Source organism: Bactrocera oleae, chromosome 5 (genome assembly GCF_042242935.1).
Source record: "Bactrocera oleae isolate idBacOlea1 chromosome 5, idBacOlea1, whole genome shotgun sequence".
Classification (NCBI taxonomy): Eukaryota; Metazoa; Arthropoda; class Insecta; order Diptera; family Tephritidae; genus Bactrocera; species Bactrocera oleae.
The window spans coordinates 43,105,918-43,120,366 of record NC_091539.1 but is presented as its reverse complement, the minus strand read 5'-3'; the positions used below and the strand labels follow the sequence as shown (position 1 = coordinate 43,120,366).

At 37.4% G+C, this 14,449-nt stretch overlaps 1 protein-coding gene across 2 annotated transcripts in view; it reads left to right on the top strand.

Annotated features, from left to right (window-relative positions):
- The first annotated feature begins 10,447 nt into the window (after nt 1-10,447).
- Nucleotides 10,448-14,449, top strand: part of LOC106627937 (putative uncharacterized protein DDB_G0291608) — a 180,952-nt gene continuing 176,950 nt past the window's right edge. For both annotated transcript variants that reach the window (XM_036366159.2, XM_014248275.3), the window contains exon 1: nt 10,448-14,096. The gene's annotated coding sequence lies outside the window, so the exon portion shown is untranslated. The remainder of the gene's footprint in view (nt 14,097-14,449) is intronic.

Sequence of the window (14,449 nt, the reverse complement as noted above, 5' to 3'; positions counted from 1 at the left end):
CGATTAACTTATTTTGAAGATAATAAGTCATATACTTGAAAACTTATTTCCAAGCTTTTTTATAAGTATGAAAATATAAACATACCATATACATATATGGAGTAAGGTCAGCCGGACGTTTCAAAATCGTGAAAAGCAGTTATATGAGGGCTAAGCCAAGTTCTCGCCCGATTTTATCCATTTTAGGCACAAAGAAATACTGTTATTGGAAAACACGCTCTCCCAATCTCATTAAAATAACTCCCGTATTGACGGATATATGTGGTATAAAAACAAATGGAAGTATAATACGAAAAACTTGATGTTAGGTATATATAATATATGGGGGCTAAGGGAAGTATTAATTCGATCCAACCCATTTTTGACACAAGGGTATATTATTATCAAAATAACATTTTTCCCGAATTTCAATTATATATCTCACAGATTGACCGATATTTTCCGCCAAAAGTCAGCCATAGGAAATATTCGTGCAAGTTTTTATCCTGATATATTAATTGGTGTTTATACTGGAAAGTGAAAAAATCAGATGGAGTTTAAAGTTGTGTTGTATGGGAAGTAGGAGTAATTACTGCCCAATTTCGGCACTGTTCCATGGGAATGCCAAAGTAATCGTACGTACCAAATTTGGTTGAAATTGATGGAGTAGGTCAGGAGATATGTGATTTCATCTAAATGTGGGCGATGCCACGCCCTTTGCCCAATTTTGACATCGGCTCCTATATAGTCCTTTTGTGTCATCTCAGATGTCTCTGACGCATTTCGTTATTGATTTGTCGCAGTTTTATTAGTTTTTAACGAAACAGTTATATGGGTGGGCGTGGTTATCATCCGATTTCATATATGCGCTATGAATTCAACCGGAAGTTTGAAAGTCGTATATTCGTTATATGGGGACTAAGGTTATTAATGGCCCGATCCTATTCATTTTAGACACAACGTTACATTTTTATTAGAGAGCGAAGCTCTCTTAATTATTTTAAAATATCTCACATATTGAACTCAACTCATAAACTCAATCGGAAGTTCGAAAACCTTTTAAGTATATTGGGGCTAGGGGAATTATTGACTCGATTTTATTTATTTTTGACACTACGATATATTATTTCCAGAAAAAGATGCTTTGTGACTTTCATTAAAGTACATCGCAGATTGACCGATATGTTCGGTAAAATGTTAGCCATAGGTACTGTGGCCTACATATTCGGTATCTGGGAACTTGGAAACTTATGGTCCTATTTCGACTATTTTTGAACTTGACTTTACCTTATACCATATATGTACACTTTGTGAAAGAATCATATGGAATTTAAAGTTCTGGTTTAGGACCAAGATCACACATCAGAATGTTTGAAAATTTCGCCTAAAATTCGTTTTTAACCTTTTCGTTCTCAAGCATCTGCATTACAACTTTCAACGAAGATACAAAAGGAGAAAACGAATCAACTGAGATGTTTTTGGACTGCATAATAAAGAAAAACAACTTACACGACATGTTAGAGTATTGATTACTGCATTACTAATGAAATGAGACATTATACAATACACTTAACGACAATGTTGAAATAAATTTAAATGAATTGTATAGAGTTATGACCGGCCGCCTCCAGATTCTTAATCCGGCCCTGCTTTTGACGTATTTGGTTAGTGATTTAACCCATTTTCATAACGTATGAGGTGAAACTAGAAGGACTTGTTCTCAGCAAGTTTGGTATAGCTTTGTCATATATATATATATATACACCTTAAACTTATTAAGGGGCAGAGTCACGTCCTTTATATTTTCGCTTAAGGGCATTACCAAGATGAATTTAAAGAATTCTAATTTTAAATAATAAAAAATTAGCTATTTTCGGCCGACATTAAAATAGAAGAACTGGATCAATTTCGCTCGTTTTGGGCACAAAATCACCACCTGACCACCTAATTCCATTAAGATGTCTTCGGTTTAGAAGAATTAGGGCAAAGGGCGGATTCAGGACAGGGAGAGAGTTTTGAAAAATACTGTTATTTGGAAAAGAATTTTGTAACAGCAGATGTTAATGAAAATATGGACTAATGTTATTTTTTCTGATATTTGTATATGATAATTTTCTTCTCTAGGAATGAATAACTCGGAAAAATAGTTCGAATAAAGTAGTTGAATATAATTATTATAATTTTCGAATACGTTTCTGAAAATGTAATAAAGAATAATACAATTTGCAAGAACTGTAAATGCTTTAATTAAGAACCATGGGCATAAGTGGACGAGGACAAGAGTGGAGTAGGCACAGTAGCGATGACTTCTTCACCATATCACTAAAAGAAGAGGTCTATATTGCGCGCTCTCATTTTGGTTTAATTAATGAGATAACTTTCATATAGAGCTATAGAAGTACTGTGCTCGTTGCTCGACGTGAATTCAGTACAGTAGGTTCAACTAGAAAGCAATCAGCTTATGTCACTAAAACATAAAGTTATCTTAAAAAAAATTCCACAAAATTATAACACTACAATATTATTTAATCAATGCGGATATGTACTCGTATTCATAAGGCGTTATCACCTTTTTTTATAATTTCATTACAAAGGGGATGCATATCGACAAATTTGTGAGCATATGACTGTCTTAAATTTCGCCATATTGCACTAATATTTCGTTTTAATGATTTATTGATCTCGCATCTATTTTCCGTGTACTTTTATTTTCAAGTGCCAAAACGTTTTCCATTGGGTTAGCATCTGGCGACTGTGAGGATTCCAATGTTTTGGGTCATTGTACTCTTGAAGAACCTAATCCCGGCTTCCTTTCCCAAACCACTGTTTATGCCAGAAGTCCACAACAGAAGTCATGAAGTTGGCCTTTCATATTTTTGTTTTGCTGCTTTCAAGGATGTGGCAGGATCAGCTTCGAATATGCTCTTTACAACCAATCCTCCAGTTCTGAGGTATATAGCTCTGTAAATGCGGCGATTCGGCAAGTCGTCCATAGTTTTTAGCTAGACCTTAGACTTTTTTTAGTACTTTGCAGCACTCAAGTGCAACATCTTGGGACCTTTGAAATGTGAACAAAGAATGACTGCTTCAAAACGCTTCGCGTTCATTTCTTAAATATGTCTTTGCGACTAAAGCGTATAATTGACTGATTCTGCAATTAAAACAAGTTTTGTTAAAATCAACGCTTATTACATTTTCAAATTATTTCATGCGCGAAAGTAGATTGCTTTCTTATTGAAGTCCATTTCAGTTGTTAACTACTGCCTCTTTTATCAAAACCTTTTCCGTTTATATATAAAATTATTTCGAAATGCTTTCAACGGCAGTTAATAGTTTGGCTAAATATCTAACCGTCTTCAAGGCTTTAATTTGTTTTTCGCTTTTGTCAAGATTTTTACTGAAATTTCTACGAAAAAAGTCGATTCTAAAGTCAGCCACACCAACAGTTTTCATGCAACAGTGCCAATCACATTACATTGTGTTGGAAAATGTTATGACTTTACACCATGGCAACGCTTACTTGTGCCGTTATGCGAGGCAAGTGATATCCCCTAAAAAGTGAGCGTATTACATTGCTAGGAATTTCAATTGAATCGAATGAAGCAACTACCAACTGTGGATGATATGGTTACATCCGGTAATTCGAAGAGCAGTAAAAATTGCCGTTAGAAAACTTGGAGCAAATAAATAAAAATCAGAAGGAGTTGAAAAGAAAGACACTTTTATGTTTACTATCTGCAATTTTACAAACCGAAAACGCAAACGAGCTAAGAACAGCAACGAACAGACACACACACGTACATATGTTGCATGAACTGGCATGTTTCCACAAGCAGCAAATATTTGCAGGAACAACAATGGTCGGAACGAATGACACAGCAGCAACATCGGCATCAACATTTTTATGATGCCACCAAGCATTGTTGAGTGCAACACTTTCATTCCGTTACATTCGTTGCAAATGCAACAGAAACCATTTCACTTTTTAAACTTTTCTCATTCTATTGCCAAGTAAGAAATAGTAAAGTTTCACGTAAAAAAGTAAAAGCAGCATACAAAAATAAAAACAAAGAAGAGCAAAGGCAATAAAAACAAAAACAAAAACAAACAAAAAACACAAAAAAATAAAAAGATGAACGAGTAGTGAAAAAACTCTGCGCTGATAACTTGAAGAGCGTTGAGCTGGCCAAGCGGCGGCAAAGCCACGAAGAGCGACCGACCACCTCATTACCATCCTTGCGGCTGCGGCATTGACGACACTGACGGCACTGAATGTCATTGTCATTGCACGAGCACGACTGTGAGACCGACGAACAAGTACGAGTGGGTATTGCGGCAGGATAAAGTGCATTGGCGGTAAACTAAAGCAGCGCCAATGCAATGCCGCTGAGCTAGGAAGCGGCTCCATTGTAGTAGGATAGTGCCAGAGGGAGCATAATGGTGGTGGGAGTGCGGGGGGGCGCTACCAATGGCAGTGGCAGCTGGAGTGGGGCATGAATGACGATGTAAAAACAAGAAAATGTGGCGCGTCATCAGCACTTAGCTCTGTAGTAATATAGCCACACAAACACACATAAACGCACACATACACAGAAAAATAGGCAGAGCGGAGTTGTATAGGAAATGCGGGTTGCAACGCCGCTGCTGTAGCTTGTTGTCGGCTGCATGTTGCATTTTGACATTTTGCGGCTGTAAAACAAAGACCGGAAGAAACGTAGCAGAGTAGAAGAAAGAAGTTTGTGTAAAAATTACTTGCACTCGAGAGCGGTGATAAAAATCGCACTAGCGTGAATATAAAAATGCAAAGATTTTCGTGTTGCTTTTGTTGTCACTTTAGTTGCTGGCCAAAGTACTCTACGCTACTTGGTAAGAAAGGCGCGTAGTAACAAAAATAAAAAAAAAAACGAAAAAGTGTGGCAGTGGCAAGTGTGAAAGAGAAAAATTATACATAAAGCGCTCGTAAATTCGGAGAAAAGTTGTGAAAATGCGCTTGTGCTTTTTTCGAGTATTTATATTCATGCGAATGAATGCAGTTGCCGCTTTGCAAAGAAGTTGCGTAAGTGTGTAGGCGGTAGCGGAGGTTGGCAAGAGAAACTATGCAACTTATAAAATGCACGAATGTAAGAGATAAGGATTATGAATTGCGTAAAATAATTTTTTTAATTTTAAATTAAAAAAAAATAAAAGTATATGAAATAATACAAATAAAACGCCTACTAATGGCCCGAAAAGCAAACAAAAATTGGTCGATGAATAAGGTGGTTAATTTTGTATTTTTAGATTATTAGGGCGCTTTTTTAATATATGAAATTTAGTTTCTTTCTGGCTTCACAAAGCACTACTAACTAGAGCTGAAGTACGTTTTGTCATATACAGACTTTTTTTATACGTTAACTTACATATGGTACACCGAAGCTATACCCTTCACAGGTACAATATAAACCAAAAAAAAAACAACGGTCACTTCGGATACCCCGAAGCTATAATACCCAGCACAAATACAAAAGTTAAAAATACCTCATCAAATAAAAAACTTTTCGATTAAAGAACTTGATTTTGATCTGTCAGTTTGTATGGCAGCTATACTTGTATCGTAAAGTGATTCGATTTGAACAATTTCTGCGGAGTTTAAACCACTTGCCTTGTACAAGAACCCATGCCAAATGACGTGAAAAATCTTCTAAAATGAAACGAAAGTTTTTCATACAAACACTTGAGCGCGATGTTTTCCCTTCTCAGGAGATTGCAGCATTGCTTTATAGAATAACACGTACCAAATTTCGTGCAAATATTTTCTCAAATGAAAAGTTTATCTTACAAGCACTTGATTACCATTGTTCAGCTTGTATAACGGCTATATGCTATAGTGATCCGATCCAAACAATTTCTTCAGAGATTGCCTTAGACCGTAACCTGTGCCATATTTCGTGAAGATATATGGTCAAATTTAAAAGTTGCGCATACAAGCACTAGACCCTGATATATGTAGCTATAAGCTATAGTGGTCCGATATTACCAGTTCCGAGGACTGAGCAGCTTCTTGGGAGGAAAAAGACGTGTGCAAAATTTCAGGTCGATATCTCAAAAACTGAGGGACTAATTGATATATATGATGCTGATCATTTATATATATACTTCATAGAGTCTCTCATATTTCCTTGTGGGTTTTACAAACTTAGTGGAACTCTAATATAACTTGTTCAAAGTATAAAAATGGACGAGTTTGTGTTTTAGCATTTTATAGTTTTATCGGTATTCCATTCTCACCTGCTTGCGATTGAACCGAGCCTATAATAAAGCTTAATAGTAACAGATATAATACATGATCGAGAGATCGCGCCATAAATCTCTGCCAATGACTTAGAGTACTGTATTTAGCTGGAATACTTTCAAGTCCCTTGACATTTATTCCACTGTTTCTCGAGTTATTTGGCAATATATTATATATAACATTTTTTATTTATAAAATATTAGTAGAGGATGCTGAATTGTTAAAACAGTAAACAGGTCGGTCAAACTTGTCAATAATAAATTTACATTTTTTAATAGTTTTTCCAAAAACTGATCTCCATAAAATTAAAAGAGTGGCCCCTAAAATATATAAACAAAATTTTTTCATTATGCTTTTTGTTAAGTACAGAAAAATCCATAAATTCGAGTTTATGTCGCAATTTGCTTTAAATTTTGATAAAATGTCACTCCTAACTTTTTGAGTTTTCATTTTGATACGGTTTTTATTTGGCTACTTATCAGATTGGTACTGCTATAGACTCTGTACATAAATAAACAGTACTTTTTAGTACACGCTGCCATGAGATATACATATGGCGTTTAGAAACTATCACGCCTCAATCCTCGAAAGGTTGGGTATTTTATAAGCTGATAAACTGTATTATAAAATGGAAGTATAAATTATATTGATGGTAACTCGTACTTCATATACTTGTATGCTTCAGTCGGATCTTTGTCTGTTAAAGCTTATCAAAAATGCTCTTAGATAAGATCTACTATTCTCATAATTGCCGCTCTGGTATATTTTTAGTTAACTATCAAATACAAAAGCCTAAACAAACACTATCTAGGTCATCAGTAAACATTTGTAAGTATTATCAATTCTTCTCTATTCTACAACAACCGAAACCCAAACAAAAACTTAAGCCACAATTATGAAGACGATTAACTAATGATTGGTAATATGTAAAGTATATTTATTCATCACGAAACTAGTATCTTATGGCACGTTCTTCATTTTCTGCAGGTAAAAATATTCACAGCATAGCAAATGGAAAAGGGCCTGCCTTAAACTGCCTTTCACAATACTTACTTTGCTACTGAATATTTTTATATTCTAGCGAGGTCAATGTTGGTGAAATATTCATTAGTTTCAGATTTACACTTTTAACATTCACTATGACCTTCACCTTCGCCCTCATACATTTTCGGCTATTCAAATTTATTTGCTGTTTATTGGTCTCTGGTGTGTTGTAATAAACCCACAATGCTGATAACAGTGTTTCAATTTAACAGTATACCATTAACATATACGTGTTAACAGAAGCAGACATTTTATGTTACATACTTGTATATCGAATTTTGAAAAAGCTAATGACCTTTAAAACAGACCGCGTACGGTGAACAATAAGTTATGTACACATGTACATACGTATATGAAACAAAAGACTTCAGCTGCAAACTGGAAATTTCCAATACGTCCTGAGATTCTAGGTTAAATACAAGACTGTTCAATTTTATTGCGGTAATTTTAGTCAACTTATCAAATCCAAGCATTCCTTATAGTTCAGAGGCATAAAATTACAGACACTTTTTGACTTCCTACATTCATTAAAACTGACTGGCAGCATTGAGGACACCCTGAACAATCCCCAAACAAAACAGAAAACGGAATTTTCCACAGCCACCACCCACTCATATCGCTTACACCCCATAAATACATGCATTCATACATATTTACACAAAACGCCGAATAACATTAGCTAAGCATACAACCAAAAACAAACTAAACACGAACTACCACTCCAAAAGGAAGCCGGCAAAATGTGGAAAACGCTGTGATCAAAAGAAAATGCAAAACAGCTGCTAAACTTGTCCGCTCCCCGCCACTTGAAAAACTGTTCTCTCTTTACACGAAGTCACCTTACATTTGCGAAGTTATAAAGAAGAACAAAAAAAATCAACGCTCTTAAAGAGAATTTTAAAGTATTTTATACTCCCTTAGTTTTAAGTGCAAGAAAGAAATTTACAACGCGAGAGAGAGAGCGCAGAAAACGAGTTGTGCTAATGAAGAATGTGATTTGGGAACTTAACCAAAAACCAGTAACAAATGCAAGGGCACGAACGGAGGCGGGAAAAAAGGCGGAGAAAAGGAAGCCAAACACGTTTTTCTGGCCCTAACGAACACACACGAGTATTCACGCCCATACAAACATACACTGTCGTGTGCATACAGATGTCGATGAGTATCGGGTTTTTCGAAGCGTCATTGTAACGCAAATTATATGCAGGCATATCAAAATATTTATATTTGTGGTATGTTTGTTATAGAAATGCGGCGTAAAGACAAAGCGACCAGTTTTTAAAGAGCGTTGCACAGTGGGATGGTTTTAAGGAATTTGCAATAATTTTTTTTTTTTAATTTAATCTCCTCAGTTGGAGTAGGTATGTAATAATTGCAAGACAAGTAATTTTTGAGCAACTATTTTTGTAAGTGGTAGAGACAGATCATACTACTAGGGGGATCAGAAACGAAGAAAAGAGTTAATAATCTAGTACATTTTAGCCCAACAGCAAAAGTAATGTAGAATTAAAATCAACAGATATACTGAAAAGAGCCAATAAGAAATTGTACATTTAAAATACCATAAGTAATTTCAGATCAAATTACACTATCAAGTTTAGTCCAATATTAAGCGACATATAATACTACCACAGGAGTTGGGCTGCTCCTTGCAAAAGTAAACGTTTTTCGTATGAACTAAATCAGAGGAGGTAGGTATTGAGACAAAACAAAGGCATAACTCATAAGCCACCAACTTATACAGTTCAGTACAATATAAGAGAGAGATTGGATTCGCCAGAGGACGAACTTTTAATATTTTATATTTTATTTATTATGCCAGATTTGGTTTATATGAGTTGAGTGAATGACTCGCCACTCCCCACTCTCGAAGCCAATAAATTTTAGTCGCATAAAGAAATGAACAATTTTTAGAAAGAGGTTTAGGTTGTAGTTAGATCCCAAACTATATTTCTGATAGGAAGCAAAACATTTTAATTGATGGTTTATTTACCTCGAAGATTTATTTCTCCCTGTCAAACATGCAATCTATATACAGTAGAAATAGAAACTGCACATCATAACATAATGATTCAGATTAAGTTGAGCGTTAGAAGCATATAAAAGATATTAATTACCTACAAAAAATCTGTAGTTCCATTTCCGATAATTTTTGGAATGGGACCCCATACTTGTATAATGGCTTTTTCTCATTGACGTGTTTGTAGTTTAATTTCCGAACAAGAACTTGATTTTGATCGTTCAGTTTGTGTAGTTGCTGTATGCGATAGTAGTCCGTTATCGCTGGGCTCCGACGTTTCCTTCTGGGTGTTACAAACTTCGTGACAAAGTTAATTCAGGGTCTAATAATTATACTACTTATAATATATAACAGAGCAGCTGAACCTTTTTCCGTAATTTTATAGTTTTTGCTATAATCCATCGTAATATTGTGCCACAGTAACTGTGAGTTCCTACCGAGATTAATTCACAGTACGCTTCTCTTTCACTGTTACGGCCTCTCTTACACTGCACCAGCAGCTACAAATGCACATATATGTATATGTGCGAGAGCATGTGCCGTAGTTTTAAAGAGCCAGCGTAGAGCATGATTTTGAGTTTGACATAGAAGCCGGCAAAGCCTTTGACTAAATTGGGGAGCTAAAGTCAAAGACGTTGATGACTCAGTAGTGGAGTGAGTTGAGGGTGTAGCATTGTTGTTGCCTACGCTGCTACTGGTAATAAAGTGTTGATGGTGGCGGCGTTCGTGCTGTGGACGGACGAATCGATGATGCCGACGTTGGTATAATTTCGTTTTAAAAACTAACAAAACAACAACATCGCAACTAACTAACAACATTTTTTCCACCTTCGCGCTGCGCCACACATCCCTACAACCCAACGCCTGGCTCCACGCTGTTGACATTACTGTTGTTACTCTCTGTTATTGGTGTTGCGCATGTTTGTGCTCCTTTATGCTCCGAAACTCTTCCTGTATGTCAACGCCAGTGTATGTGTGCGTGTGTTGGTTTGTCAGTGCAAATATGTTTGCAGCAGTGGGGTTGTTTGGTTAATTCGCAAAACTTGCATTTCGTACGCCAACAGCGCCAGGCGACAGCCGACAATCGACGACGCAGCAGCAAGTCAGCGAGTCAGCGGCGCGCTGGAGTCTTCTTGTGTTCAGGCAGTTCAGTTAGTTCAGTCAGTTCAGGCACAGACACGTTTGCTCAGTCAACTGGTCAGTGTCAGTTTGGCAACGCTCGTAATAGGACGTGTGTTTTTGTGTGCGGCGGCATGGTCGGGCAACATCGTGCTCAAGCCTAGCGTTGACTTTTTGATTTCGGTAAACAGAGATTTTTAGTTGATAAATTACAAGTTTTTGTCGTGAGTTGAGTTGAGTTATTCGTGGTTGGAAATATAGCGAGTAGAAACCAAAATATAATATAAACTTAATGGTTCGTTTGAATTACTAGCAAGCGAACGCCATTTGCCATTGAATTTAATTTACGCTGTGCCGACGACAACGGAGACGCAAGCGGCAGAAGTGTTGCACGGCAGCAGTGGCGAGCGTGTTGTAAAGTGAGTGCGCTTGCTAGTTGGCCAGCGAGTAACAACATTTGAAAATACATTGAAACCGGTTTGTTTGCCTTTTGGTATTTTGTTGTGTGTGTATGCGTGCGTTTTGCGGCTCAAAGCAGCCAGCAGCAGCACGGTGAGCTGTTTCAACGGTTTTGTGGAAATTTCGATGACTACGCGCGTATATGTGTGTGTGTGTCGCACACCGAAAGAATGCAGTCATGGAAAAGCAAGCATAAAAACGCGAGTACCAGTAACAATTGCTGAAAAATTCCAATGTACAAAAACAGGCCACAAAGACTGTTTATATCAAATTTCATTGTGAAAAAATTTTGTGGCGCTATAAAAATCACATATAAAAATTAAACGGTGAATAAAAACGTTGCTGTTAATAAAAACTAAAGCGAAAAAATTGAAAAAAACACTTTAAAAAATTTAAAATTTAAAATAATAAAAAAAAAATATTAAGAAAAAAAGAAAATAAACAGCTCAATATATTATAACGCACCTATTTAAGTTAAAAGCTATTTGTAATCGAAAAACAGCGTAATAAATAACGAAAAATTTTAAATAATAAAACTACTGTAAGTAAAATATTCGCGAAGTGTTTGGTATTTTACGCTGTTTTTTTATGAAGCAAACATTTGTGCAAGTGTTTGTTGTTGTACGTAAATATTTGTGGCAAAGTGTGCCTTACATGGCTTAACATAGCCAAAAAAGCATCAAGCCGTAAGCACACAAAAATACGCTAAAACATGTAGCAATAATTTTGACAGCTGCCAAAGCGCCGTGCTGAAACTTTGTGGTTTTAAGACATTTAAATTAAATATAACTGTGTGTGTGACCTAGCCGGATTTGCGCAAATATCTCTACATAAATAAAAAAAATAAAATAAATGAACGCACTAAAGAATTGTGCCGCAATTTATCACAGTTTAACTAATAATTTATACTACGGCTTTGACTAATGCTGTGAAGTGTACAAATTGAATATAGCTGGCAAATAAATTCAATAGAATAAGCGCCGCACGCCCATGCTGAGCAGAAGAATTGCCACTTGACAGCGCACACAGGCAGGCTAGCAGGCGGCAGGCTGACACAGCAGCGCATTGGTTGCGGTGACGCAGAATAATTGAGGCGAAGCCACGCAAATAATCCTATCAGCAAGCAAGCGAGCGGTCGGTAAAGCGCAACAAGAAAGTCAACTAAGTAGCACAGACAAGTCGGCCACTACAAAGTTGAACGTGCGCTGTATGTTTGCCAGCAAAATAGCAACTACAAGACGTACGTAAAAGATATAGCGCGCAGTGAGCAACTCAATCACGGAAGTAGCAAACGTGCGCGAGGCACAAACACGCTACTTCTACTTCCGTAGCGCAGCGACGTCACTGTATCGGTTTGCGGTCCTGTTGCGCCGCGCAAGCGAACGTAAAGGAAAAGCCGAAGCGAAAAACTTTTGCAATATCAACAACAACGCGTTGCGCCACAGGCGGCACCAAGCACTTCCCAAAAAAAATCAGTGTTGGCACTGCAAATAGCAAGCGCATAGCAAGCGCTTAGTGGCTTGCAGCAATAAGTGTCAGCGCGTTGGCCACCGCGAGGTCGGGAGTCGCGTTAAAAATTCCAACATCAAGCAACTAACACACACGTATACATATACAGCGAGACCGGAAGCCGCGAAAACTAAACTAATTTTCAGCTTACGCAAACGCTACCAACGGCGCGCGTCAACACATTTTTCTTACTCAATGTTTCCGGTTGCCGCTGAGACCAAACACCAGCACTAACGCCACGCGCTTGCACCGCCAGCAGCTGCTAAAGGCAGCGCGCACACAGCAGCAAGTTGAAGTTAGAATTGGAGTTGAAAAGTGCCGTCCACCTTCGTATTGTGTAGGTGGCGAACACATAAGTCCTTTATTTTTTAGCGGCAAATGCGCGTAAAGCAACTTAAATTAATAGTAACAAAAACGCAACGCGTTTGCCATATTTCAACGCCACGACACTTGAAGTGCAAAGGACTCGTCACACAAGTTCACTTTTCCTTACAAATACCTAAGCGCATGCATACAAATCAACGTGTACTTTAGACGCGTGTGCAGTTTTTGATATAAGTAGCAGAAACTAGTGCTAGCGCTTGTGCTGCGCAGCAACGCCGCGGAAGGTTCTTGAGTATTTGCCGTCCCGCGCCTCCGCGCATGTTATTCTATCCAACTCATTCATGCTGCTCTGTTCGTTTCGGTCATAATGTCGTAATAACTGTCACCACTGTTTGCTTAAATGCGAACGAGCCAGTGCAAACAGCTAGCCCGAGTAGTAGCTGCGGCATGAGCGCCATCATTTAAGAACGTAATGTAGCGCATGAAACGCAAACGCACCGAACGCAACCGTAGCGCAAGGCGACTTCATAAAGTACTCGAAGCTAAACCAAGCCGGGCGGCTGGCAAAAGGAAAGTCATCGTTAGTGGGTGCCATTGCACTTTTTTCATATTTAATTTAACGGAAATTGTGTTGAATTAGTGCGAACTATAAAGGAGGCAACTAGCAGGCGAAGTAGTGAAAATAGAAGAGAAAGAAAAAATAAATAGTGGCATAAAATATACAAGTACTTACGAGTAAAATAAAATAGTTTACTTTAGTGTTAGTTCGATGTGCCACCCCCCATGAACACTGCGCTTCGAGCTGAGATCTAAGTGTGTGTGTATGTGAAGCCCCGCTGTGTGTAAATAATAGTTATATAAAGAAACTCATACTTGAGTGTATGCAAACATATATTTATCTATACATACATACATACATATAAGTGTAAAGTGTCTAACGCGTAATTCCGTTTATACATACATACATACCGTCACACTTGTAGCAACAGCGTTACAAATCGCCAGTGAAATCGCGTGTGTGTGTTTGTGCGCGTTAGTGAGATACTTGAAAGTTATAACCAAGTCGAGCAGACCCATTGAAGAGTTGAAGTGCGAATATTTGTATACCTATATATATACTGTATATATCTGTCGACCTACCAGCCGCGCGGCTGTTAGTCGGTCAGCAGTCAGTAAGGCAGTTAGCCAGCGGATGCGATTCATAATGAAAATCTAATTTATGCGCACCGGATTGAAGTGGTCATCCATCTCTGCAGCAGGCGATTTTTGCCAACGTTTATTTATCACAGTTTTTATTGTTGTTGTTGCCTGCATCTTATACGACTTGCTTGGTATGCGACGCGACGCGATACGTTGAATGTGGATTTGCAGGTCAGTAGGAATAAAAAGCAATTAAAATGTTATTAATATGAGTATCCTCATGCATATGCTTCTGCATCTGTATGTATGTAGTTATATATGTAATTTAATATCGTATATATATGTATATGCATAATAAATATTACATTGACATATAATATTAAAAGCATGGTGAGAAAGGGATCGCTGATAGCCATAACAGTGCGTGGAGCTATAAGGTCACTTTTACACACTATATTATATTATATATAGTGTATTTTCTGTATATACCATATGTATACATATATTCGATTTGGAACTATATATACCCGTTTTCGATTCGCCTCTTCTCTTTACGTTTGAGCTCTGCAACTATCCTTTCCCAT